Source organism: Poecile atricapillus, chromosome 9 (genome assembly GCF_030490865.1).
Source record: "Poecile atricapillus isolate bPoeAtr1 chromosome 9, bPoeAtr1.hap1, whole genome shotgun sequence".
In the NCBI taxonomy this organism is placed as follows: Eukaryota; Metazoa; Chordata; class Aves; order Passeriformes; family Paridae; genus Poecile; species Poecile atricapillus.
The window spans coordinates 14556234-14584200 of record NC_081257.1 but is presented as its reverse complement, the minus strand read 5'-3'; the positions used below and the strand labels follow the sequence as shown (position 1 = coordinate 14584200).

At 42.7% G+C, this 27967-nt stretch overlaps 1 long non-coding RNA gene across 6 annotated transcripts in view; it reads right to left on the bottom strand.

The window, feature by feature from the left end:
- Positions 1 to 27967, bottom strand: part of LOC131582357 (uncharacterized) — a 58454-nt gene that overhangs the window by 3883 nt on the left and 26604 nt on the right. The window contains exons 2-5 of one of the 6 annotated variants that reach the window (XR_009278319.1): positions 26254 to 26319; positions 24700 to 24809; positions 19060 to 19225; positions 3668 to 3901 (exon numbers count right to left, since the gene is read on the bottom strand). This is a non-coding gene — a long non-coding RNA (uncharacterized LOC131582357). The other 5 variants (XR_009278321.1, XR_009278317.1, XR_009278322.1 and 2 more) reach the window with 5 other exon arrangements.

The window sequence follows — 27967 nt, the reverse complement described above, 5'->3', positions numbered from 1 at the left end:
GTTGGGAATTTTGTTTGTTTGCTTAATGTAAATGAGAAAGAGAATGTAAAGAATCCCTGCCACTTACTGATGCCAGAGCTGCAGTGTTGTGGGCCTCGCCCAGTGCATTTATAAGTCTTTCCTTGTTCAGCAAAACACTTGGCCATGTTTTGTACTCTAAGAGGAGAATACCAAATAGCATGTTCTGGGAAAGAACTGGGGACCACTTGCCTGCAAAGTGCAAACCCAAATAAACATACCATCCCAAAAATACTCCTGCACAATGAGCATATGGGGGAGGAGCCTCTGAGGGTTGGGGGTGATTTTTCTTTCAATATTTGTGAACTCTTTTCGGTATTCTTTGGCTAGCTCTAACCACAAGCCACCTTTAGGAGTATTCTGTATTCAGTCTAATTTAGATGTACCCAATTTAGATGCAAGTTCTCACCATACATTGCTTTCAGAACAAGTTTCTTTGTAAGCTGCTGACAGAAAATAGTTATAGTTCCATTATACTCAAGTAAAAATGCAAACTGAGTAATAGATGTAATATCTTTTCCTTTGGCTTACTGGAGTTTATTTCCCTGCTGTGCAAAGTTTTGTCATAAACTCACTTTTTCTTGACTCGTACTTTTTGTTCTCCATGAGCAGTTTAACAAGCTGAAGTTCAGAGAATTTGCAGTGTGCATTTGTTTTGGAGTGACAATATTTCCAGGGAACCAGAATTCCTAAAACAAATTATGTTAATCAGAAATGTGTTGTAACTTCTCTGCTTTGGGAACACTGAGATAACAGATCACCTTTAACTTACTGACACACTTTTGAGTTTTGGCCACTGAATAGTTGCAACAATCTACATATCGAGTATCAGCTATTTGTAGCACTTGGCAAACAGGATAAAAAAGGTGAAACTTTTGATTTTTTTATCAGCTCTCTGCAGGTTTGAAAGTCTTATTTAACAAAGAGTTTCTGTACTTACTGAAGTTAAGCATACACTGAAGATAAGCAAAAGCCTGAAAGCTTTGCTGAATTCACACTCAGTTAGGTAAGGTTACAGGGTATTTGCTTAATCTGGGCCACAGCTAACAGCTGAGTAGTGATACTGGGTGCAACAACCGGGACTCCAGGGAGGGTGTGGATGCTATTTTTGACCCACTTACATTGATTGCTCTTCAAGTTTTGTGTCAGTTACAACATGTTATAAAGACACAGAGAATCTACAAACAAGCCCAAGTTACCTTCTTGGTTTAACAACGCCTCACTTCAGAGCCCTTCAGTTTTTTACCTTGCCTGGTGGCTTTCTTTTCACCCCAGTGTGCCAAGTTGGCTGGTCTTACTGAATATTGATATGTGAAAGAAACAGGCCTCCCCTTTATTTAACATGAGTCTTGCTCACTCTTCCTGGCATTGGATCTTTATTACGTCTGCAGGGAGGGTTAACTTTTAATCTGTGTTATTGCAACGTGCCTCCATCAAGATAGAGGCATGCCCCAGCAGGACAAGATGCTATGAGAGTTCAGGTTGCTGCTCTTTGCTTCCAGCAAAGGAAATAATGTTTTAGCCACCCATGTTGAATCGCCAGTGGCCAACATGGAAACCTTTTGTAGACCAAAAGCTACCAGACCATTGATATTTGCAACGCCCACAATGCAGCTCAGGAACCAGCAAGTCAAAGGCTGAATCTTGAATTTTCTACTGAAATCTTGATCTTGTTAAGCTCAACTTGCCTAAGAAATCTTCCTTTGTGATATTAAACCTACTGATTTAAACATCAACCCAATCCCCTTCCCACTGAAATCCTCCCTGAAAGGCATTAGGAGAAGCCAAAACTTGTGGATTACTACAGTGAAAGAACATGCTATGAGCAGGCATTACGGGCATTGGGAGGAACAAAACAGAGCACAGTAATGATTAGAAATCACAGGATCACACTCTCAAACCAAACACAGGGTCCTTACAAGTTTTCCTCTGAAACAAATGGGAGGGTGGCTTTCAGGGCTATGTCAATGCTGTATTGCAACACACCTTTGCCATAACTTTGGCTGACAGTTCTCCCAGTGTATCTGTCTGTGGACAAAACACACTTTCCAAGGGTATTTATGACTTTCACATACAGACCTTGTTCTTTCCAATAAAAGTGAATGAAGCTCATGAAGAAAGACACTTAGATTATGACAATCTGCTGATACACATGAAAAAAGTGGGTTTTTTTCAACTCATAATAGCCAGAATACCCCATGAAATATTCTTTCTCACACAACATACTGTTTTCTCATTATGTGTGTTGACATTTTTCAGACTGACCTCAGCTAGATATTTTGTTCCGGAGTCCCCATTTAGTGGAACATTTAAACAATAACACTTTGAAGCATGCTCAGTCTCTCTTTTGAAGTCCATTCAGGCTCTGCCCTAGGGTCAGCGGGCGCATTCCAGCAATGATGCACGGACCATCTGCTGTACAAGTTTAAATCCCACTGGTCCTATACCTAGAGGTACTAACATGTTGCATAACTAGCACTGAAAAACAGCCTGTCAGCTCAGATGGAGTTTGGATTTATTCCTATAGCTCTCTTATGCTCCTGCTGGAGGGCCTGTGTACAGTAACCTTTGAGTGTGGTTTCTGGGAACTGCAAAGTAATGAGGTAAATAATAGGAAATGACATTAAATTCTTGCATTCAAAACCTTTATTTTCCTTTGCCCATTTACACCCCGGCTCTGTGATTCCCTGATTTCAGTCTGGCATGCCATTTAGGTGCCTTTCTATTCCAGACTTTTCACTTAGGTGGGCTCTGGCTTAGTTACTCTAAAAAGTGATCCACAGCATAGTGTCAATTGCTGAACAAGGGAAAACCAGGATGGTGCAATATAAGGGGTAAATTTTTCAAGAAAATGCCAATGATTCAGATGACCAGGGACTATTTATTTGGGTAGGAATCTGGCATCAAAAACATGCCAAAAAAAGTCTTTGTCTATATATTTTATCCATTGTGCTTTAATGTTAACTAGTCATTATTGAACTTAACAATGCATTGGCTGAGGTTAATGTATATCAGACCCAAGCACTGTTGGTCTCATTGATACTATGTAAACAGAAAAAGGAGTGGTCCCTGCCCTTGGGAGTTTAAAATCTAAACTTGGACAATACACTTCAAACGTATGGTATATCCTGCAGACTGAACTACCAAACTTCAATCAGCATTAGCCTTAACAATTAATTTATGTTGCATATATGTTTTGCATTTGGGGGCATTATCCCTGATGTCCCCTTGACAGAAATGTGAGTGTATATACATGCTGATATTTTAATGGTGCAGAAGGACATGGCAACAAGAAGGAGAAGGTCAGCTGAGACCTGTGGGATGGAGGGTGGCACAAGGGTGAGCATGGCAGAGAGCCATAAATAGAGTACAAAAGAGGAGATGTGGAAGTCTTGTGGCTTAAGTGAAGGAGAACAGACATATCAGAACAAGTTTTTTCAGAGCAGCCCCAGCACTAGTTGAGCACCAAAAGAAGTAGGCACATTTCCACTTCTGAGTATCTGCCACTTATTTAGATGCCTCCTTGGAAACTGAGTTCTCCGGAAAATCTGTCTTCAGTGGTGGGTGCAGAGCACTAGACAATCTGGCCTGTTCATTTTCTCAGTATGTGGTTCATCTGTTCTAAGGAACAAGTCCTTCTGGAAACGGGGGGAAAAAAAGGCAGAAAGAAATGTTGGATACAGAAAAGCATGCAAGCTGCCTTGTGGGCTAATGATCAAGAGAGGCAGAATAAGCAAAATTTCATAAACCAAATGAAGTCAAATGTCCTATAAACACTGCAGTAGTCCAGGAAAGATGGTGGACATGGGTTAAAGCACTGAGTAGGAGTCAGAGGATATGAATTGGCTGAGTTGCTTCATCTCTCTGAACAAAATGTTCATATCTGACAAAAAAAAAAAAAGAAAAAAAAGGTGGAACATGAATATTTAACCCACTACCCTACAGGAGGAAATAATGAACATTAGTTAAGATCAAAACATGGCCTCAGAAGGAAGAAGCAGCCCATAGGGTTGAAGGAAGATCATCTGAAGCTTTCTGCCTCCATAAAACAGAGTTGAAAACTGCACAATACACCATGAAGGGACCTAAAGCTGTAGAGCATAATGTAGGACATGCTTCCATGTAAGCGGAAATCCAGTCCCCAGCTGTGGAGGGATAAAAATCCCCCATTTGTTTGCCATGTGACTCGATGGAGTGTGACATAGCACTAGTAGTAGGTAGTCAGCTTTTTAGCTAGAGTTGCTCAGACCTTGCTGTCACCTCTGAACCCTCTGAATCAAAGCAGTTACCTTTTGCATAATGCACCTCTCTCTGCATCACCTCCAAACTTGTGCTTGTGTCTCCCTGGTGGGATCCTGTAAGAGGATTGGGTGGGCCACGAGGGAGCAACTCTGTTGTGTGAGCACAAAAAGCCACGTTCATTAGTAGGCAGGCATCTTAGAACCAGTCATGGAAAAAAAGAGTGGATTTGCCATTAAATCGGATATTCTTGAAGGTTTTCCTCAACACAACTCCCTCTTTAAAGCTAACAGAAGCAATTGAGAAAACTGCTTAGTAATTCTTGGGTTCCAGTCCCAGCTCTGACATGAACTCTGAAGCTATTATAATCCGCTTGTTCCTTACAATAAGGCCTCAATCCTCCCCTGCTGTAAATCAGCCTAACGCCATTCACACAAGTTAGTGTTACCCCATTGGAAGATTTGCTTCAGAAATTAGGGCACCACGGGACACGACCATGCAGAAATACCCAGGAGAATCTGTTCCTCAGAGAAGTTTACACTCCAGACCAGGAATATGTGTGCTTGTGAGGTGTCCTCGTGACATTTTGGGACCACAGAGCGGTTGCCTCCTGACAGGACATGTTCCTGTGAGATGCAGGTTTATGAGTGATGGCTATCTCTCAGGGTAATTAACCACCTTCAGTTGCTGCTGCCAGTGAAGGGAGCGAGCTTTGCAATTCCCACTGCCCAGCCATAGATTTACTCTGCAGAGGAGCTTCCAGAGACTTGCTTTGTGCAAGATCCAGTTCAAAGGGGCCAGGTCAGGAGCTGGGAATGACCCAAAATATAAACAAGGTTCCTAGTTCACATTCATTGCCATTTTCTAGTTACATTTGCCCTCTTCTTGGTAAACAGCAAATATTTTCTTGGAATCAGTCTAATTTCTTATGCCAGTGGCAAAATAAGCCCCAGCTCATCATGGATGTGTCCTTTCCAAAGAATTACCACAAAAATGTCTGAAACCCTATAAAGGCTGTTAATGACTATAAATCTCCATAGGGCTTTCCCCCCCTCCCCTTCCTCTTCCCTCTTTTCTCCTTGCTCTGACAAACTGGTGAGTTGGGAATGGCTTTAAATACCACAATAGTCATGGCAGGACATCAAGAAAGAAAAAGGAACAGGGTTTTGAAATACTTTGTGTAAGGCTCCAAGCACTTGAGTTGGTGCTTAGCTGACTGGCGTGTACCACACAGCAGTCAGATGATCTCTGCAGCTTTGGGAAATAGGAGAAACTCTGGAGAAGGGTGGGGGGGAAATGGTCTCTCCCACATTGGTCTTTATTGTCTTATGGATTTTATCACAGTATTGTTCTTTATTTCCTGCTATTTATAGGCTCTCATGTTTTGTGCTGCTTTCATGTTTGTGTTATCTGCCTTCCCACGACATGCTTCACCCCAGCCCTTGCTGGGTCCATAAAGGCACATGGTTTAAAATGGCACATCAGGGCTCATCTTCTTTCCCAGGGCAATGAAAGCAAGCTGCCATTTTCTGAAGCATTAAGCAACCCAAGATGGTGATATAAATGATGATGGTTGTTCTGAAAACTCTCAATAAAGGGATTGAAAAATTTGTCATTGGGCTTTTGGTAATCAAGCAATGGCATTCTTTAAAAGTCCTAGAGAGTGATGCTGGGGCTGTTTGCTTTGAAGTCTACATTTTACAATGAATTTAAACCATCAGCCCATCAGCCAATTTAAGCCCATCAGCATATGGCTTGATGATAACCACTCCAAAAACTTCACCTGACTTCTTTTATAACTCTTGTCTTTGTGCAAGGTACTGCAGAGAGAACGTGCAACAGGGGATATTTCTTGTCCTAATTCTCTGTGATTTAGGGAGGTAACTCCACTGACCTTAACTAGCAAAATTGAAGTGAATTCTGGTTTGAAACAAGTACAAGTTTTCTAAAAATCATATCCCTAATAAACTTACTTCCTAAAAGATGTCTCCAAAAGGCCATGAGGCTAGAAATAAAAACGGGAGAAATGAAAAATAGTGCTGAAATCACTCATGTCAATGATTGAATCCTATCAAGATCCTCGTACCTTCCCCCAAAGTAGTTTCTAGGTAGCCAGAACACCAACTCCCAGCACAAAGCAGAAACCAGGCTGCTGGTTAGGCAGGCTGATGCTGAGGGATTTGCCCCCACCAACAGTCTCTTTTGTCCACTGAGGGAGTGACAACAAGGCTCTTGCATGATTCCATAACTTCCTTCGCTTCTCATGTACCAAGCAGCCTGCCTTGGAAGAGTCCACACACCTCAGTGCCAGTAACAATAAGAAAACCCCTTCACCTAAACAGAGAAGTACAGCAAGCCCTGCTATGGGACCCTTTCACAACACTTACCCAGCAGCAGCACTTGCTATGGACTGCTGGAGAATTTTAAAGAAAATTAAATACTTGCATAAAGATGGAGCCAAGATTGGGCAGCTTTTACTGATGGGATTTTTGAACAAGTTACTCCCACTCTTTTTCCTGTGAGTGTGTGTAAAAGTGTCACAGAACATCATGGAGCAGCACTAAAGGCACCTGTTTGCCAAGGGGAGTCATTCTGTTTTATTTCTCAAACTGTGTCCACTTTGGGAACATCCCTTGAAAAAAGAAGCATAATTTTGCTGTTTGCAGTGTGAAGTACAGGTTTTATTCAGACAGTTAGAGGTTTCTGTGGTTATCCTCACTCCCTGTAGCAGCCAGACTGAAAGAAGAGAATGGATGGATATTGGAAGCATCTATAATGCACCAGACTAAACAAAGATAAAGTGTGGTGCAAGGAGAATTAAGTGATGACCAAGAGCATACTCATGCATTGAGAATCCCAGGATTCATTTTAGGTGCTGCTAAGAGCCACATTTATGTCAAGCCATGAACATCCCTAAAGCACATTTCTTGTCTCCCAAGCACCAGTGAGTCCCAAAAGCTGCCATTTAAAATTTTTAGTACCATTACAGGGAAATCATTGATTGCAAACAATGTGGGAAAATCTATGTGAAAATTTTTCTTCAGGGTGGGATGAAAAAAATGCCAATAGGAACTCCACAACACTGGAAAACAAAGACCTGACCAACTCTCATTCCATCTGAGAAACAATTAAAAGCGTGAAACCAAAGGTTTCCAGCAGAGACTGCTGCAAAGGCATAAAAGATAGTGGCTCTGGGGCAACTGATGTAAAACATAGCCCCAGCCCTCCCAAAAAGTGTCAAGTGCCTTGATGTCCATGGGAATCAGTGTGGATGCGATGTCACCTCTCCCTAGCCCAGAAGTTACATTCTCCTTCTGTCCTTTGTTTCAGCTGGTTAAAATCCGACTGTTTTCAGCTCGGTGTCTGGTACGAGCCAACTTCTGTTTATCTCCTGAGCCACACTTTGCAGTGTGTCATCGGGTGCCCTCTTGGCCACCATCTAAGGAGCACTGACAGGTTGCGGTAGTTTTCCAGTCAGACTCTGAAATGGTTATTCACACTTTTATCATGGCAAGATTAGATTATTGTAATTCTTTATTGGCTGCCTTCCCAAAGGGGGCTCTGCACAAACTCCAGATGGTGTGAAATATGGCCGGCAGGATTTGAGTTAAGAAGGGACAGTATCATCCATTCTGTTAAAACCTCCACCTTGGCAACTGGTTAGACAGCAAACTGATTTCAAACCTGTCCTTTTCCCCTCTGTGCCCAGCTGAGGCCAGGCGTCTGTCAGCAATATTATGATTCGTTATGGTCCAGAGTACGCTACCCAGGCTCACGCTACCTGGTAAATAATTCTCTGAGGAGTCATTTCAAGAAGGTGAGGGAAGTATTAACCTGATTTCCATCTGCTCATTCTACTCTATAGTCTGTGCAAAAGCTGGGCGGGATACTGCGATTACACCCTTTGCAAACATCACACAGTGTCAAGGATCGATGAGCTGCTCTTAGTGAACTGCCCTAACCTAAATAAACTGCAGCCTAAAGACCCCTGTCCCTGGCCACCTGCCTCCAGGCATGAGGCACCAAACCATAGCCCTCCTCTGGCATGGCTGGGGAGAAATGGCAATGCCATTATATTTTATCCCACGGAGGCAGCCATTTAAATGCAGAACATCCCTAAGGCTCTTCTAATTTTCAGGTGGCCAATCCCTTCCAACCCCATTGTGAGCCACCAAGGGGACACCCAGACAGCAGCCAGCTCCCTGCTCCTGCTCTAGCGCTGCGGGGCCTCATCAGAAAACACAGACTGCTGGTACGTGTTCCTATGTGCCATCTTTCACTTTGTGTAAACAGTGGCTATACAAACAATTGATAGGATAATAACTGGCTTAATACAGACCAGCACAAATAAAACCTTCCGGTGTTTTGCGCTTTTGTCTTTTTAGAACTTTCCCTTTCTGGAAGAGCGTGATACGAAAGGTGTATTCCTTCCCATTTGATTTGTTTTCATATTGAGTCCAAGAGTTAAAATCTTCCCTGATTTAGCTCATAGTGCCTAAACTCCTACAGGCCTTTCATGCAAGGGAAACGTCTTGGGCGGGCTGTAATTAGAATCTAGTAAAGAATGATCATTTGGCTTCTTTTTATTAACTGCTATTTACACAGCAGAATGTGATTTGCTGCATAAGGGGGAGAAGGGCTGGGGGTAGCTTTTGCTGTGCACTGGAATGGCATGGCAAACACGGCGTGGTCTGAGCTGTTTACCTTCCCTGTCACTTCTGCAGGGAACCTGTGACCTGCCACTCATGGACGTGGATGTAAAAGCTCATGCTGTTTTGGTTGGTTGTTTTTTCTGTTAGTGCAAGGCAGCTGACACAGACTGTTTGCTTTGGGAAAACAACCAAACCCTTTTGTTTTGCATGAAGGGGGTGAAAAAACCTGCATATAAAGAATTGCCCTGACTCTGCAAACAGCTACTGCACAAGGAACAACTGGTAGTCAGCTCCAGGGCATGCTGACTGTTATTTTAGACCTACAGTGCCACTGTCATTTTAGAAATTCAGAAGCCTTGGGAAGCTGAAGACAAAAATATTTCCCCATATGGATAAAAACAAAATTTTAAGAAAAAAACCCAGTAATGTGAAAGAACAGACAAAGTCAGGATGGTTTACCTGAAATCATGAGAATTTGGAGTCAAGATAAAATGGTCTCTGTGCCTTGTGCTATACTGTTCTCCACTTTCTACGGGACTGAGAAGTACACAGCAACTTTTTGTACCACTTTTACAATCCATGTCCTGCTGGATCAGATGTTTGACCATTTTAACACAAGACATATAGTGAGAAGGGCTTTGGGATTTCTGCAGCTTGTACCACCCTGAGAGCAGCTTCAAGGACAGGACCAACCACAATGTAAACCCAGCACTTTGATAAAGCCCTGCCTCAGCGCTGCCTTGAGCATGCTGCTGCATATGAGGGATGCTGACAGACACCTGTCATTTGCCCATTGATTCCATTTCCAGGTTTCTCCAAACCAGGCTGCAAAGGTGACAGTCCAAGTCCCACCACTACTGAGGTACAGCCTGAGCTTAAAAATAGAATGAAAATTTTGCACGTTTAATCTCCCAACAGTTCATCTTGAAGACAAATTTTATTAGTATTTGCTCAGCTGGAGCACTTCACCAGTGGGTGGGCTCTAGGTATCTGAATAGAGGCATCTAGAGCTATTTGAAAAGTCTGTGACTTCCCTGAGGCAGGTAAAAGTCAGGTCCTACAGGAGATTCACATCCTCTTTTAGGGACAGACGGAGCTCATGTGGGACACACAGAGGCAGTGTAGTATATCACATATCCAATGCAGTGCCAGACACATATGGGTAGGTGTTGCATACAGGTAAAACCTTATAAAATAAGGGCCTTGTTACCCTTGTAAAATCATGGCTCAGGCCTGCTACTTAGGCTAAGTAGAAGGGAACTATGGGGAGTGACTCAGCTGGAATAGGGGTAGAGAGATGTGAGAGATGTGAGATACGTGAGAGACGTGCTGCGTGACTGCCGCATGCCCACATTGTGGTGCGTGGTAGTTGGTTGACTTGGGATTGTTGTGCCTTAAAACTATGTAAACTGATAACTGGCTAACTGCATAAAAAGGCCTGGTTTTTGCAATAAAGCAATTCTGCTTTGCACTGCCTAGGGACTCTGTGGTGCTTTGCTTCATACCAGTAGGCAACTCAACTGCCTCCTATGTGAGTCAACTCAATGTTTGCAAAGGATCTGCTCCCAGCTTCTTTGTCTGCTGAGAACTGAGCCATGAATGCAATCTGTGCATTTCAGAAAACTGTCCAAAAGGAGTGCTGGGAATGGCAATGCCTGCTTATTTTACATAAAATATAACATCTCCACTTGTATTCCCTGTGAAGTCACTAGAAAAGTCTCCATGACACCGGCCACCACAGCCTTGAGCAGCAGAGCAACCCTAGCCATGATCTGTTCAAGCCTTCATGCACACAAACACCAATCCATTCAGCACATGCGTATGATGCTGATAACCATCTGATGGGCCACGTAACAGACAATAAAATCAGACAGCAAACCTCACCCCAGTGTGTGACACAGAGCCCACCAGCCCAAACACGTGCCATTTCAAGCCTAGTTCTTTATCAGATGAAAGGAAGGCTCTCCTGATCACATAAACAGCATAATAAGTGCTGGAGCCCTCAGATGTGAACATGAATGCTCAATATGCCAGGTGGCTTAAGCTGCAAGCATGTAATCTCCTGTTGCTGTGTAGCTTTCAGGCATCCTTCCATGTTCTTAATTATCCTGATAAATTTAGGGAGATTTGTTTCCAAAGAACACATTTTCCAGCAATTCATAACATAAAATATCACACATCATGAACTCTATCACACTACGGCCAAGAATGAAAGAGCTCAGTTATCCCTATAGATCCACTCCTGAACAGCTGGGGGGAAGCACAGTAAAATGAGGCATGTTGCATTCTCTAGAGACCACCACTGTGACCAGAAGTGTGAATGACTACCCAAACCTCATGTTATGTGCAAAGCTGAAGAGTGAGTAGAAAAATAAATGATCATAGGCACTCATGCAGAGCCTTTAATTAGAGAGAAGGATGTGGCTCTCTGCATAGGAAAGCTGTGTCTTCATGTGGTGCAAATGAACACAGCTCTATTATGGAATTACATTGGTCTGTGCCAATGGGGATTCGGTCCAGGTTTACACACGAGGATGTCTGTCTTTACCATGGAAACACAACACCTAGGTGAGGGACCACACGAGCAGCTTAACAGCAACTGTTACTTGACAGAGCAGGAAAGAAAAATGAAAACAATTGTTCTAATTGAAACTATGGGGGGTGTGTAAGTAGGGCAGAATGCATTGCAATTACCTGATTTGGAGCTGAGCCACAACACCAGCACTGCTGCTCCTGCTCTATGGGACTGCAAAGGAGCCTAAGTAAACAGGATTCTGGTTTTCCATCTTTGGCTAAAATGGTTGTTTACAAAGAAACAGAGAACTGTGTAAAAACACATGGTGCTTGCCCAAATCTGAGGACTGAAGCAAGGCCACAAGCTGAGGACTGAATTGCTGTCCACACTTGCACCAAATAGCAAAGAGATATGGTGCTCCCTCAGAGAGGTCTTTCCTGCCTGGACAGTGGATAGGCACAGTTTTGACCAGCTGTGGAAAGGAAACTCCAGGTTACTACAAATGAAATCAAGGCTCCAGAAGAGTTTACATGAACATTCTGTATTTCCTCAGATTGGAGATGCTACCAGCTCACAGTTCCTTCTCCCTGCAGTGCATTTGCCACATATTACTCCTATTCCTTCCTCACAGCCATCACCAGCAGGCTCCAGGCACTGCTCCTCACTCACCACTACATCTCTCTGTATCACCTGCAGAGAGGCAAACCTGCATGGAAAGCTGTCGAGAGACTGGTCCCCAGAAATCCCACATGGCAGTGGATTCCCAGGCATGGGGTGCATGAGAGGCACAAAGACGATAATTTTGTTATAATAATTTGTTAATTACAAAATGAGGCTCCATTGGTATCATGGAGAGGGTATAACCTGGCCTAGGGTTATTTCAGAGTATCCCTTGAGAAGCAGAGATAGTATCTACAAGAAAGACTAGTTGAAGTCCTGCAGGAACAAAATTCCATTTCTGAGGAAAAGCCAATAGGCAATGTCACTCATGGTCTAACAAGCACATCTTAGTCATATAACAGAGGAAACACTTGAAGTATCTGCCCCATCATCAGTCACTGCTTCACGGCTGTGCCAGTGACTGCAGCCATAGGAGTCCAGTGCATCAGGCCCTGCACACACCCAACACACAGGTCTGAACCTGTGACCCACAGCTTCTGCAGACCATCACAAATCCCCTGAGACATACAGCTCCCCACAGCCTTGCAGGTTGTTTTTAGTTAGACAAATTCAAATGGCTGCCACAAAAGCTTAATCTCTTTCCAGCCACACTCACGCTGAGTGTCAATAGGAAAAGTCCCATGAATACGCTTGATAATTACAGAGCCGTGGCTGTAGCAAAGAACAAAGTATAATGCAGGCTTGAATACTCAGGAAATTGACTGCTGATATGTTTCCATTCATTGTTTTGTTCTCTGTTCTCAGTGTTATATTAAAATCTCCTACTAAGAATGAGCTTTCTTGTTTAATGGAACTTGTCAGTTAGAGGAAATCTGCTTGAGCTGTTTGATCTATTCTTTAAAATAATATTAATTGCAAATTTAGCACATGACCCTATCGTAGTTCAAAAACTAAAGCTGATATTTTTCAAAATGTATTTGTTTCCCAGAAAAATCATGTGCCATCGCTTTCCCACTTGAACGCATTCAATGTCCCTTTGCCGCACTATTCAGTCCTGACTATTCATTAGATATGTTGATCAATTGTACCAGTCACCTGACATTGTTTTCCTGACTCCATTAGTAAAAAGTGATAGTTGTGAATAGCAAATAGTAAACACAGTGCAATCTCTGGTCACGAGAAAATCCCTGAAACCTTGCATTTTGTGAGCATCTTTACAAAATCCTGACAACCATATCCACATTCAAGTGTGATCTCACATCTATAGGAAATCACACTCAGTGCTTCTGATTGCCTCTCCATTAATGGAACTGGCTTTTCTATTTTTGATTCCATGTGGCTCGTCATTAAGAACTGAATTTGCATGTTTGCTATTCATCCTGATTCCCAGCATGTGCAGTCACTATAACAAATCATAATTTCAAGCTCAGAAGCTGATGTACAGTAGAATCTGAATTTCTCAAGTCCTACAGTTCAATGGTATTAAAATCTGAAAGTTTCACTTGGTTCCTTGCAGATATAAAAGAACAAGTTAGAAGAATCTGATGCAGTGGCCAGTTTAGACTCTATGTAAATTTGTAGGATTATTTCAATTTGCTGGTTCTGAAACCTCAATGAAAATCTGCAAAAACAGGTTGCATGGGGTTGTTCACAGAAACAGTATTTCTTTTGTGAGCGTCTTCCTGAGCCTAGTTATATCAGAATGGTGGAAGAAAGAGGAAATGGCTGGTTTCAGGGCTTGTATAATTAGATGTAACACATTCTATCATCATCAGTACTTGATCTGTTACTTTGGGCAATCTCAAAAAGACTTGTGGAAGTGCTCAGAGACCACTGGCCATGTCACCATGACCACAAGTGCTGTCACTTTTCGGAATTTGACTTCACAAACAGAGAAGTGGTGCCGTGAACCCATTCCCTGCGAGGCAGCAGCATCAGCTCTGCAGCTGACTCCCTTTCCCCTCCACCATCGCATCTCTGGCAGGCACGGTGAATCCCCTCCCTTGTCTGGTGGCAGCAGGTCTGGTTATCCCCGCTCTCGTTCCTGGAATTTGCTTCCCCTGGGCCTTGCTAGGAGCACTGCCCTGGTGCTGTGCACTTCCACCAGTGCGAATTAGGGGCAGCGAGACGTCCCTACAGAGACACTTTATTGAGGGATGTGCCTCAGCCCGACTGCTCGTGCTGCCGGGGGAGCCTGAGCTCCCTGCCTACGCACCTTCCAGGACATGTACCATCCTCCTCTGCTCCATCTTCCCTGCTCCTGACTAATTCAGGCAGCTCCAGGTGCAGGGAATTCCTCTCAAATAAATCCATCCTCCCCCGCCCTGATCCTGTCTTAAAGCAAGGGCAGAATTGTTCAAAACAACCCAAGGGAAGAAATCCGAAATAGGAGGTGACCCCTTTCCAACCTTCCGTGCTGGGGGCTGGGGTGTGGCCCCTTCTCGAGCTCCCTGGGTTATTCCCGCACCTTCCTCTCGTTCCCTGCTGGAGCAAGGCGTTCTCACGGGCTCGTGTTTTGCGCGGCCCATGAAGAGCTCTCTGTTCCCCGCATGAGTCGCTCCCGCAGGCTGGGCAGTGACACCAGCCCCTCTCAGCCCTCCTCGGGCTGCCCTTGGCGTTCGCTGGCAGCGGGGCTTTGGTCGAGGAGAAGGGCCGGCACTGCCGGAGGGAGCATCGCTCAGCGCGGCTGCATCCAGCGGTCTCTTGTGGGGGATGCCAGCCGTGAGCCACCGGAGGAGCAGCTGCGGAAGCCTTGTTTTTCATGCCTGCCGGCAGGCAAACCCTGTCCTAGAATCCCCGGCATGATTTCCTAGAATCTGCCGGCTGTCAGTACCTGTGCCGGGACGCGGCACATGCTGCAAACACCTTTTTTCTTTGACGGCGTTGGCACTTCATCTGAGCCAGGACAAAGAGGGCGCGGCCGGGTTTCGAGTCTGCTCTGAGACTACAATAAGAGCTCTTTATGGATTTAAAATTACCATCCTGCAATACTGGCAAATCATTACCTCTTCCAGGAAATCTGCTTTGTAGTACTGCAGGAAAGTTATCCCTCTTGTGTTATAAGCCGCACCAGCAGCATTGCAGTCCTGTATTCCTGACCAGAGGCTGCTTCAGCAAGGGATTGAATGACTTCATGTCCTTGATGGATGCACAGAGTCAGTTCCAGAGCACTCAGCTGTGCAAGTGAAATGCTGGCACCTCACTGATAAGAGGGGAGAGTACCCATGCCAGGGCAGAGGGGGGGACATGTAAGGATGCAGCAGATAATGGTGGCTCAGGGTGCCAGCTCCAGCTCTGAGCTTGCCGTTTTGGGGAGATAGGCACCCCACCTACCTCAGGCCAGACCCTTTCCCTCTCTGGCAGGAGCAGCCAGCCTGGTTTGCCAAGGCTTTACTATAAACAAAATGTCTAATGAAGTCTTTTTCTTCTAGCGCTGCTGGAGGTCAGAGCCATCCCAGAGTAGTTTGCTCACCTTTGGACTTCGGCTGCACCAGCACAGACCCTCCATGCCTAGTGGGGATTGGTGACAGGTGAGCTCCCCCAGCCTAACGTGGCTTTGAAACATCAACAAGGCAATTGTACACAGAGAGGAAAAAAATAAACTTCTCAGTTCCAGTGCAAGGAGAGTTCTTCTTTTGTTCTCAGTTCACTACTTCGGTGCTGTTTGAGGGTTAGACTACAACTCAGACCTGCAATTCTGCTTCAGATTTGGCTGAACCTCCATGAAATGTCATGTACACTTAAGAAACTTCAGCACAAGAGTTGGGAAACACCTGATGATGCTTGATATTGCTTTCTGAGGCATTTTTTTTCCACAAGACTTCTATACCCTGAACCCAAATCCTTCTTCCAGTTTGTTCTCCAACCCTGGCTACATACTCTGTAGCCAAATAACATCCCCCTTTTTTTTTTCCTTCTGGAGACACAGCAGCTGTTCTGTTTTGCTGCTGAATGAAGCAATGTTTTACTGGCTACGGTTTCCTGATTTGCAGATTTTGGTGGCAGTGCTGTCACAGAGTTCCCACCATCAGCCCCTGCCAGTGTCCCCCCCGCTACACAACACTCAGGCCTTTCAGCTGGGCCAGAGCAGTTGTTCCTGGGAGCAGTGCTGATCAGGCACTGGTCTAGTTGAAGCAAAAAACCAAACCAAAACACATACACAAAAGAGGAAAAAACAAAATTCTTTTCTATTTTACAGGGTTTTTGTTCACAGTCTTAACTACCAGCAGTTCCTGATGTGGCTTGCTGCAGAGTCACATGAAGAGTTGTTTAGATACAATTGGGAGGAGGCTGAGCTGGAGAAAAACAGTGTGGAAAAAAGCTGAGAAGCATCTCAAGGTAAAATTGCTACTAAAGCTTCCTTAAACCATGGCCATGGTTTCTTATCTTGGACCACAACCAGGAGATCACCATAATTTTCCAGTAAACAGCCAATGCATTTCACAATTTATACATCATTGCACATCCCCCATGTAGCAGAGAATCAGCTCTACAGACTCCTCTCAGGCCTTAAAAGGATCCTTAGGCTTCAGTTTTCATTTTTAAATGGATACAAGCATTCAGCTGCACTCTAAGCTATTAAAGCAAAACATCACTTCACTGATAAACGAAATAATGTCACAATAATTCACTTAATTGTCTAATTCAACTATTCCTTCAGAGCAAATAACACAAATAATAACAAAAATAACAGCAGCACATTCCATCTTACTGAACGAAACAGTGATATACCAAAACACAGCTCGTGATACATTATCACTGGCAGTGCAGGAGTGTGGGTGGGAAGCAGGAGGCTGCAAGAAGAGACAGGGCAGCTCCTACACGCGACTTTTTCCTCTGTACTATTTGCCTTTTGCTGAAGAAGCGCAGCAACTACATTAACACACGCATGAAAAATGAGCTGAGGTAATTCCATCTATGAGCATGTGATCGGTCCTGCTGCCACAAATGTTTTCCCTCTAGGTCCATATCTGAATCTCACACAGACTGACTCACTCTGTGGCCGCACACGTCACTACTACCCGGCAGCGTCAGGCTGTCATTTGTTTCCTTTTGGAACGGGATGTTCTATAATAGCTCCAACTCCCACTCGACAGTTTATGAAATTGCAGTTCTTTCACATACTCCTTTGTTCCTGAGCAGCCAGGAGTTTTCAGTTTGTTTCTAAGGAGCTAAAAGAGGATCAGAGTGGCCTGAGCTCAGGGATGCCTCCCCCGAAGCTCTAACAGGCTGTGTCTCTTAACAGGATAAAGGTGTGATGGTTCTCGGTGCACTGTAGAGTTTGTTCTTCAGGAGGACAAAAGAGGCACAGTGCAGAACTGCTGCTTCTGGGGTTTCTCCCATAGCCAGGGAGAGATTGTCATGGACATGGAAGCTGAAGCTCTGGACATGCTGATGGAGCCATGAAACCACAACCAGCTCTGCTTCAGAGTGTCTTGCTATGATGCTCAAATATGCAACACTTGTTTTTTGGCACTGATTAGTTTGACCCTCTGCTCCACAAATGCTAATCTACATCTGTGTCTTATTCTGGAACAGGTAAGTGCTTCTGAAGTGAATCCCTGGCTGACTGTGCTTCACTTAATACCACACAGTTTCAGAGCTCAGCCTACAGGACTAAACTCATACTAGCCTCAGGTCAAAACCCCAAGTGTCAATAATATAGACATGGAGTTGTCAGCACCAACTGGTTTGTTCTGCTGGCTTGGTGCCCCTGTCATACTGCTTGGTACCCATCATTCAGAGCCCAAAGTCCTGCAGTTGTTGTATCCCAGCACACAATTGCAAAAGGAGGAATGTAATGTGGTTCTAGAAGTGCAGCAGAAGAGAGGAAGCTGCAGTCCCCCAGGGTTCCCTGCCACGTAAAGACCATGTTCATCAGGATACACCTGTAACACTGCCAAGTCTCCTGCTGGGAACACCTGACAGGCAGCTGGTACAAAAGGACAGAACAGAGGGAGCAGAGAGCCAAAGAACAAAATGATGCAAAAGATGTCGGCGTTTCTCCTGCTTACTTTTGGGATGCTGCTGTGACTCAATGCAGGCTAAAATGGGTTTATCTTCACACTGGGTGCACAGCAAAATGGATGCATTGCTATGTGGAATCCAATGTCCCCTGCTCCAAGTGCTGTTCCTCTGTTTAACAAGGAGCTTTAATGAAATGGGGAGCTGACATTACTTCCTAAGGGCACAGCCATTCCTAACAAGGAGGTCAATGACAACTTCAAGCATAGCAAAAAGAGCATTCCTATCATTCTTCAGAAAAAGGTTATCACTTAATTACCTGTCACTGGGAATAAAATAGGAATCTTAAAGATGACTTGGAGACAATTTGGAAAAGCAAAACTTATAATTTGAAAATTGCACATAACATTTCTCTGAGAAACAAAAAAGTTCCTGAGGCTCCTGCCTGCAAGAGGGTGCCCTAAGCATCCCTGCAGATATTTATTCTGACCTTCTGGACCTTTTGTCCGAGATTCATTCACTGGGTTTAAATAAATAAGCATTAGCAAACCCAAGACTCCGGATCTACCACTGTCCTGCATTGAGCCAAGATCTTAAGCGAAGAGGCTTAAGTCACATTTATATTTCCTTTGACCTAGAGACAGAGCACAGCTCAGTATCCCAGTATCTCAGTATCAGATGCCAGTTATGGAGCAAAAAGACCTTTATGGCTGCACAACCTTGCATTCAGCTGCCTGAGAAATCTTTAGAAACTGCTGTAAAGGCAGATCACCATAGGCTGGCATTCCCTGCTTGCTGCAGACACCTTCACATGCAGCACTGGCTGGGGAGAGCAGCCAGAGCCCCAGCCCTGACTTGCTTGCATGACAGCCTCAGGAATCCTCCTGGTGCTGTCTGGCCAGCCTTGGGTAATGCTGCACTGCAGGAATACAGTGCCCAGGCTCTCAGAGCCAGCCCTTGAGCTTTGGCAGCTGCCAGGACAAAAGACAATCTCTAAATGTAAGTCATTATAATCTCACAGACATCACCTATAACTTTACCTGGGCTTACCTGGGTCGCTGTGGAGGGTAGGGCAGCGTTTCCCTTGACATTCACAACGAACGCGTGCGCCAGAGAATACGAGGCTCCTCGTACACAGGGTATTGTTCTGGATTTCGTATTTCTTCAGGGTTGTCTTGGCAACGAAGAGGGTTTGCCGCTAGAGGTGTGTGAAACACTGGGTAACAAAAAACATCACAACTCCCACTTGTTTCATTCCATCACCCTTTTAAACCTGACTCCTTTTCAACCTGGAATGCTCTCAGTGTGCTGTATGTCAGGAGGGGCAGCACAAATCAGTACAGACTCCTCTGCCTCCCCCTTTCCCCCAACACAGTGATTCTGAAAATTACAAAAAATTACATTTTTCATTGGAAAATTATGTCTATCCAGACACCCTTAAAAGCTCTGTTCCCATTCTCCCTTCAACTACCTTCTTAGGGAGTAGTTCCCTGGCAAGCAATGGAACTGACAGCTCCAGATTGGATGAATGGATTTTAACAAAATTAGGATGGGTTTTTTTCATTTATTTGCTTGTTTTATGTAATGACATTTTTAGTGACGTCAGTGAAGTCAATGGGGTGGCTGTGGACTGATTTCAATATGACCAGGTCTGCCAATTTGCCCTGATCAAAAGGAGTCTTTCCTTTGTGCATAGAAGAGATGCTGGACAGATACTGCTATACCTGGTCAGCAAACTATTGGAAATGTCAGAAGGCACCTGTGCTTCTGACTCAGCTCCTTCCATGGACAACAGAGCTATATTTACTGTGGATGAGGTCCAGGGAGTATTCTGAAAAGTTTTTAAAGCATCTGTCGATGCAGTTTCACCTTGCTCATTCATGTAATTTGCCTTTATTTTTACTTACTGAAGGCATTAAAAAATTAACCCAAACAGCTGCTCAGATGCCTCTATTTTTATGCAGCAAAGGGGAAAAAAGTCTGAACAGCTGTGTCAGTGGAACACATCCAGGTGGCATCTCTAAGACAAAGTTTCTACAAAATCTGTAAGAAAATGTTTTTATTATCTTAATTATTGTATTTTTTTAATTACTTTGCTCTTGTAGATTCTTAAAGAGGTATTGGCTACTTATTTATCTTCACCCTCATCCCTCAGTGTTAGAGCTGTGCTATAGCTCAGCACAGATGTTGCAGTGATTCAGCCATCAAAGGGGAAAATCACCCTTTCAGTACAATACTCCTGAATCTGTTCTGGGGTCTTAAATGGTATTTAAGGCTGGGTAAGGAGAAATTTTACATATCTGGCCTTTCTATTGGGAGAAACTCAGGATATGGGACCAAAAATTGCCTTAGGGACACTCAAGAGCAGAGGGAATTTGTTTTCCAGGCTGTGTAACTAAGTCAGCTGAGATGCACAGTTTTGTTGCAGTTTCTTGACAAGGTAGCTGGATCATCCTCAAGGAGAGGCTAATACACACAATCACACAAGAGGCTGAAAGAGCAGTTGGCTGGGACTCCATCATGTATAGCATTGGGGATTTGGAAATTGCCGGTCAAATTCTCAGCTGGATGATGCTGAAATCTGTCTCAGGTTCGCTGAGAAAAGCTTCTGAACAGCTTCCCTTGTTGAGGTTCTAAATTCCTCAACCAGTCTCCCATTCTGCATGCTGTAAATTTTAGCTTTCTAAACTCTGGTGCCCCTTCCATGCATTTACTATCACGTCTCAACCATGAGAGGATTCCAGACACCTGCTCCAAGCTCTGCATTTCATGGCACCACACTCCATCTGTGCTCTAGGCTATCACACCATAGTCCAAACCCTATGCCCTGTCCAGTCATCCAGGGCTCATCTGTTCTGTGCCTTCCATATAAATCCTCCTCAGAGTGTGATTCTGTTGCTATAAGGCAACTTGCTGATTTATGGATGTGTTATCCACAAACTGCTGATTGATATTTTCTGCCCTGACATCAGTCCTTGGATTATAAACTCTGTAGAACAAAGTGAAAGCACTAAAGTGTCTGAAAATTGCCAGCCACATCATAGGTGTTACTGCAAATGATATTCATAACAATGAATAATAATATCAATGATAACTGTAGTGATTAAGCAATTTTTTGCTGTTAGTATTCGTTCTCCTATTCTCACAATATCTGAGAAATATGGGCTCTCCTCTCCAGAGAGTTCTTGAGACTGAAGAATTATTTTCAGGTGACACAGAGTGCAAAGAAAAGAGTTGCTTTTCAGCTTATACCATAATGATAGGTATCTAAATGCCTGAAATCTGTTTCTATACCGCTAAGACTTTTATTTATTTTTTTTAAATTAGCTTGAGAAACAAATTATGTAAAAATGTCTGTGCAGTGTTGGGAAGGACTGTCTTCCAGGGGAAAGCTCAGCAGAATAATCCCTGAGTCCAAATGAAAATTTCATTCTCCTCTAAATCATTCCCTTTTGGCACATTTTCTTCATATTTAGTAGCTGGATGCAATTCCCTCTATATGTACTAAGCTTGTGTTATTACAGTTTGAGCACGATATATGTTTATTTGGACTCTAACAAGATCATCAATCAGGAAATACCACTGCACTTCATATTATGTATTTATTTATGGTGTTAGGATGAAATTTACCTGGGTCGAGAGAACAAAATTAGGCTGTTACAGCCCTTGCTTTCATATAAGTTATTTTCCTCTCAATGTCTATGCCCTGTGGACACAAATTTATTTCTTCAATACTGGATGAAAAATCTCCCATTCTTTCACTGCCTCCAGGTAATGATGTCTATACCTTTCCTTCTGCTTCCAATTTTGTGTCCATTACTTGAATGCTTGAAAACATGAAATATAATACCATAAGTCACAGAGCAAGAAAATCTGCAGTATGTAGGAAATATTTCTTTTCCTTTTCAGTCCTTTTGTAATTAAAGAAATTCTACTCAATCATTTGATATCTTCAGTGACATTATCATACTTCTGATCTTAACCTTCCAGTTAAATTTTAGGGGCTGGTTAGTCATTAGAAAGAAGCAGTATATTGCAGACAGGTTATGGGATGCAGATTTGGAAAATCTCAGTTCTTCTCTGAAGTATGTCACAAGCTGAATGAAATGAAAGATTACTTTAAGCAGAATGTGTACTAATAAATGTAAATATGGAAGTGGAAAATTACATCACAGAATATGAGAGCTCAATCTAGTTAATCATAACAGTAATTAACTTAAATAATACTAAAAATATCAGTGAAAAACATTAAGAGACCTTTGTCAAGTGTCCAAATGTGTTCTGATTGTTGTATTTGACAACTCTTCAAGAACCTAAGTCTCAGAGAACTGGAATCTCCATGAGATTAGATAGTATTTGCACACAAAATGCACGAAAGAAGTGAAATGAACAAATGGCATGTTTATCTCAAATAGAATAGAAGTGTTATAAAACCATTAGGCAAGTAAAAGTTTATTCAGTTAATTGGCTAAGGCCCAGCAACGATTTCACAACACTATCAGCAGGGTGTTGAAATACTAATAAAAAAAAAAAACAAACCAAAAAAACCCTAACAAACCAACAACTTCAGAGAAGCACTGTCATTTAAGATACACTCTCTTCAGTATTTATTAGATAAGAAACTGTTTATCAGCATGTGTGGATGTTCTTCCTGGAATCAAGGTCCATGCAATTTATTTCACATACGTCGCTTTGCAATTTTTCTATGCTCAAGTACCAGGAAAAGTGGAAGTAAGAGTCATATACAGTTACAAAGAAATGTGACACATAATATTTATATTTACTTAGTGGTTTGAGCTAAGATAGACATGCAATCACAGTGTAATGAGTTAACCAACAGGAGCTTCTGGCACTTCTTGTGCACAGAGGGAAAAAAATCTCTTATGAACATGGATAGATAGGAATGTGTCAAAGCAGGAACACAAGGAAAGGTAGCTCATGCAGCTACTGATACAATAGAAGATTTGAATGTTGTGGAATAAAATAAATAAAATAAAATTGAGGTGTAACCTATGTAAAGCCAATGAAAGATGTGCTCTGGACATTCAGTAAAACTCCAGTGTAGTTGTACTGATCATGTTGCAACCTTTGAAACAGAACGTTTCTGAATTTCTGGTCCCTCGTGTATCTTTTCTTAGGAATAGTCTGGCCATCTAGGAAATATTTCTCTCTACCTTCCAGCACACACTGAAGTTTCAAAACAATGCAAATGTAAATAATTCCTAATGCCAAAAACTTCAGTTGCCAAGAAGAAATGATGCATTTTGTACCAGGACTATATTATGACCAAGATTAATTTTTGGATTGTCTCTGGCTATTCTTTAACAAAAAACACTTCCTGATGAAACACAACCTGTAACTCATGGGTTTTGTATATTCAAGGGAACTTTTCCCAACAGCTGATTTACAGTGCTCATACAGAACAAGCTGTACTGTGACCTGCTTTTAACCCAGCTGCCAGATATTCCAGAGGTAACGTCGTGGGAGAGAGCATCAGGTTTTTGAAGATGAACCTACTCTATAGGTTCTCTATAATTTTATACATATAGCAATATTTATTGCTATAAATGGAAAACCAAACAAAACAAATCAATGATTGTACCCTAAATTCTCTTAACAAAAGGGAAATACCTCACTATTATGATATAAGCGACTATTACCCAGCAAGAATTGAGACCAGGCCTCAAGTAATATTTCAAAGCATGAGTTATATGATCAGGTCATTTGGTGAACGGCACCAAGAGACTGGTCACACATGTGGTTGCAATGTCTCTAACCAGATCTGCTCTCTTGCTCTGTAAAAGAAGTCAACCTCCATAAAAAAGAAACCACTTCATATATCTACATTTGTATATGTAGATTCATCAGTGTTCAAAAACATCTACCCTAAATTCAAAGATGAATTCTGGGATCAAACCAGACATCATCAAAATACAAACCTAAGAAAAAGTAGAACAGAATGAAAGAAAATAAGGGAGAACTGACAAGTGGTAGAGAAATAGTGAGAAAATATTGGGAATATGTTAGATTATTATCAGATGAAACTTCCTTTGCATCCAATTTTAGTTACTTTTGGGAATAGCATGTGACCAAAATTTGCTTATGGCTGTCATATCAGAAGAATCATGTGCCATTTGAGTTTTATTGATTCCTACCATGCCAAAACCTTTTGTTAGAAGTAAATTTCCCTGAGTAATGTGGCAGCCTCTCCTTCCAGCAACCAAACAATATTTGTTTGAGTCGAATGCAGTTTACAAGGCTTAAGTCATTAAGCATGACCAAGCTGACCAATCACACCACACAAACACCGACTCGTCACCCCTAAGTGATGTCAAAAAATAACCACATCAAGTAAACCAAAACCTCAGAATTTGGAACAGTGGATGGACTGAAAAACTTCAGTTTCTACACAAGGAATTTGTCAAGAGAAAAAATGCTGCACTTGACAAGGAAATTCTTTTGCTGAAAGTTGCATGCTCAGTTATATGATTACATTGCTGGTGTTCCCCTGTTCTTCTTTTTCCTCCTATGTTTCTCTCTAGGAAATATTTCCAGAACTTGCTGGTTCAGTTACCTGTTTCACAGCTGTGGCATTCAGTGGTTCCAGGAACAAAGCCTTATTGTTATAAATACTTCAGTTACAACATTTCTAAGGAAATTAGACTATCATAATCTCCTGCTGATTCTTACCTGAGACTTTTAAATTCTGTAGTGTGGCAGTAGACTTTGAGGACAAAGCACTAATTTTTTTTTATTTAATTAAAAGCAAAAGAATAAATTCAGGATAAAAATTTCAAACCCTGGAAAAGGAAGTCAGAAAACAGCAAGATGAGAAAGGATGAAAAACAACACCACACTCATGACTCTGGAAAATTCCAAGTCAAAGTACATCTCAGTATATTACATAGTACACATTTTGTTTTGGTACAACAAGATGATAAACAGTACACTTGGACTTCAGAGGCTTTTTTTGAAAAAGTTTTTTTAACCTTTCTTATTCAACCTTGTACTTGAGTATCAGCCTGTTCCTGAATTTATAGTCATGCATATTCTTCACACTCACACGTAAAGTTACATTGGCTTCCAGGAGATTATGTTTTTGAGTACAGACATCATCCCTGAACATTATCTTCTGGCCTTCAAGCTTGTCACATAACATCTAGTATTTAGATATTAGCTACTATCTAGAAATGAGCCGTCTTGACATGATCAAGGTATTTCATCACTCTGCAGAAGTTCACGCCATGAATCAGCACAGCACGGGAGATGCTCTGTCACTCCCTGGTACTCAGTGCTGCTTTACAGAATGACACAGTATCAAAGATAATAACCAGCCTCTGGAACAAACAAATCACAGACTAATGAAAACAGAACATTAAAGCCCAAAGTAATTTTCCCTGTACCCCCCCTAGAGAACTATAACCAACACTACAGAAAAAGTCTCAATGAAATCTTGCTGAGTTCTGTGTGGAGCCCGTTTGAAAGCAAAGAGCGATGTAAGATTTTCTTGGAGTTTGAACTGAACCCTCTGCATTGTTCTGAGAGCTTACCATTAAAAGAAGAATAAATGTTAGCAATAAAAAGGTCAAGAAAATGAACATCTGAGAGCATCTGAAAGTCTACAAGGGACCTCATAAACATACAGCCAACATCCTCCTTGATGGATTCCCCAGAAGAGAAGAATTCTACATCACCCACAAAGCACATTTTTTTACAATATGTTTCTTTCTGTCTGGATACAAAGTACTGAAGCAGAGTGTTTAACATATGACTTGTAAAATTCAAAGTTTAAAGCTTAGAAAAACAACTAAGATTAGAGCCATTTAACAAAATTTTATCCCCCTTCACAAAGTGTCTCTTTGTTCTTAGAATCTGTCAATAAACCAACAAATGAGACTCTCAGCTATCAATATGGCTAGGTGCCGTGGCTTTAGATACAAAAAAATAAATTAAACAGTGTGGGCTTGTTTCATACCCACACCACAGGCAACTGCTGTGGGTTTTCCCACCTGATGTGTTGGTGAGGGCTTAGGGTATTTGCTGTCATTTCACTCTCTAATGCCCTAAACTTTGAAGAATTCAATAAGTTCTGGCAATTTTTGTTGGCTCAGGTCCCTTCTACATGGGCCATGTGTGACAAAGAACAACTTCTCATGAAAAACTTAGCAGAAACTTAACCATGTTCTGCTCTGTTCAGAGACTCAAAAAGTCTCTGGGAAGCAGGGTTTGTTGGCACATCCCTACCTTCATGCAGACAGTCAGCAGAGGTGCATCTTGGGGTTATTCAGCTCCAGGCAAAAATGGTCTCTTCTAAGAAAAATGAAAGCAAAATTACAGAGGATACAAGTGGTAAACACAAAAGGGGAAGACAGAGAAACATGTATCAAAGAACATGCACAGACAGAATGGGAACATTGTGCTGTTATCACAGCATTTACACATATAGGATACATGTGTATAGGATTCTGTTTCTCCTTCTGGCATTCAGCCCTGGGTGGTAAAACAGCTGATGCTTTAGGCTGTAGTGGTCCATCCTTTTTTCCAGCTGGTCAGATACCAGCTGAGGGACCTCTATAAGCACCACACAGCTCTGGCAACAAGGACTTGCAAGTCAAGTTGATGCTGGCACACAAATACTTGCGGTGTCCTTTACCTACTGAAGATTCTACTGCCCTCTCCTCTACCCCCTGTCATGTCTTAGATCACAGCAGAAAAGGAAATTGACAAAACACAGCAACCTGGTCATGAACTAACTCTTGGGATCCATTGTGTTGAGTCTGTGTTCTGGAGCTGAAGTAAGAACATTTGACTAAAGGAAAAGACCCCCCACATCTAAGAGAAACCACAAAAAAGAAGTGACAACAAACAAGCTCTGCAGTCAAGGAAAGGGTAAAATCTTGGCTCTATTGAAGTCATTGGGATGTTTGCCAGAAAGCTGTAGACAGTGTGCTTTATCCAGGACTTTTAATTAGTTATTAAATGATTCAATGGCAAGTTGGCTGGTTTAAGACACAAAAAAGATATCATAGAATAGCTTCAGCATACCTCTCTCTGCCCTGCCTACCCCTTGGGAGGTTCAGATCATGCACGGCTTTTTTTATGGGAGACTTGTCAGGTATTCCATTGAACTTTAGTTGAAATCAGCAGGTTTCCAGGCCCTGCCTCCTTCCCAAGTTTGAGGATGAAGATAGGAAACACCTGCTAATGACACCAGAGACACAGCAAATATCAAAGTCATGTGTCAGCAGAAGCACCCTGGAAACCTGGCCCTTGCAGTACCGACACAGCCTGTCTGGTGGGGGACAGTGCACATGAAGAAATAAGATGCTGTGTTTGTTTGATTGACGTACATCTGAAAGGATTTGAATTATTCTTGAATGACATACCCACAAATGAATAAGGCAGCTCACTGCCTTCGGGCTTTAGCCACTTTGTGAAGAGCCCCACAACCTGAATGACCTACTCACACCGCACACTTCTGGCTTGCCTCATTTTTCTGCTTTCCTCAGTCTCCTGCCTTTCCCTGTCCAAAGTACACCGGTTTCTATGGGAACAAAACACATCATTGGAATGGACAGAACTCGGTGACGTCCCCACGTGCAGACCAAAACCAGGGTTTAAATAAGTGCTTTGCAGTTGGAGCTGGGGAAGGCGACGGGTGCTGGTCCCACACGTGTTTGTGCACATGTGAGCGTGGGCAGCTGGCCCTGCACGCTCGCGCTGTCCCCTCGTCACACGAGGCACACACATGCACAGCCACCGGCTCCCCAGGACGGCAGAAGGCTCGGCAGAACCCGTTCCATCCCATTCTGCTTTAATATAGCTGAAAATTGCTTTGACAGCTGAATAGCTTCTTTGTTTATAACTCGTTCTTAGCTGACTCTGCTGCATTATGGAGCTTTGTAAAGAGATTACTTTGTCAAAAACTGAACATATATGGTCTGGGCATGAACAATTT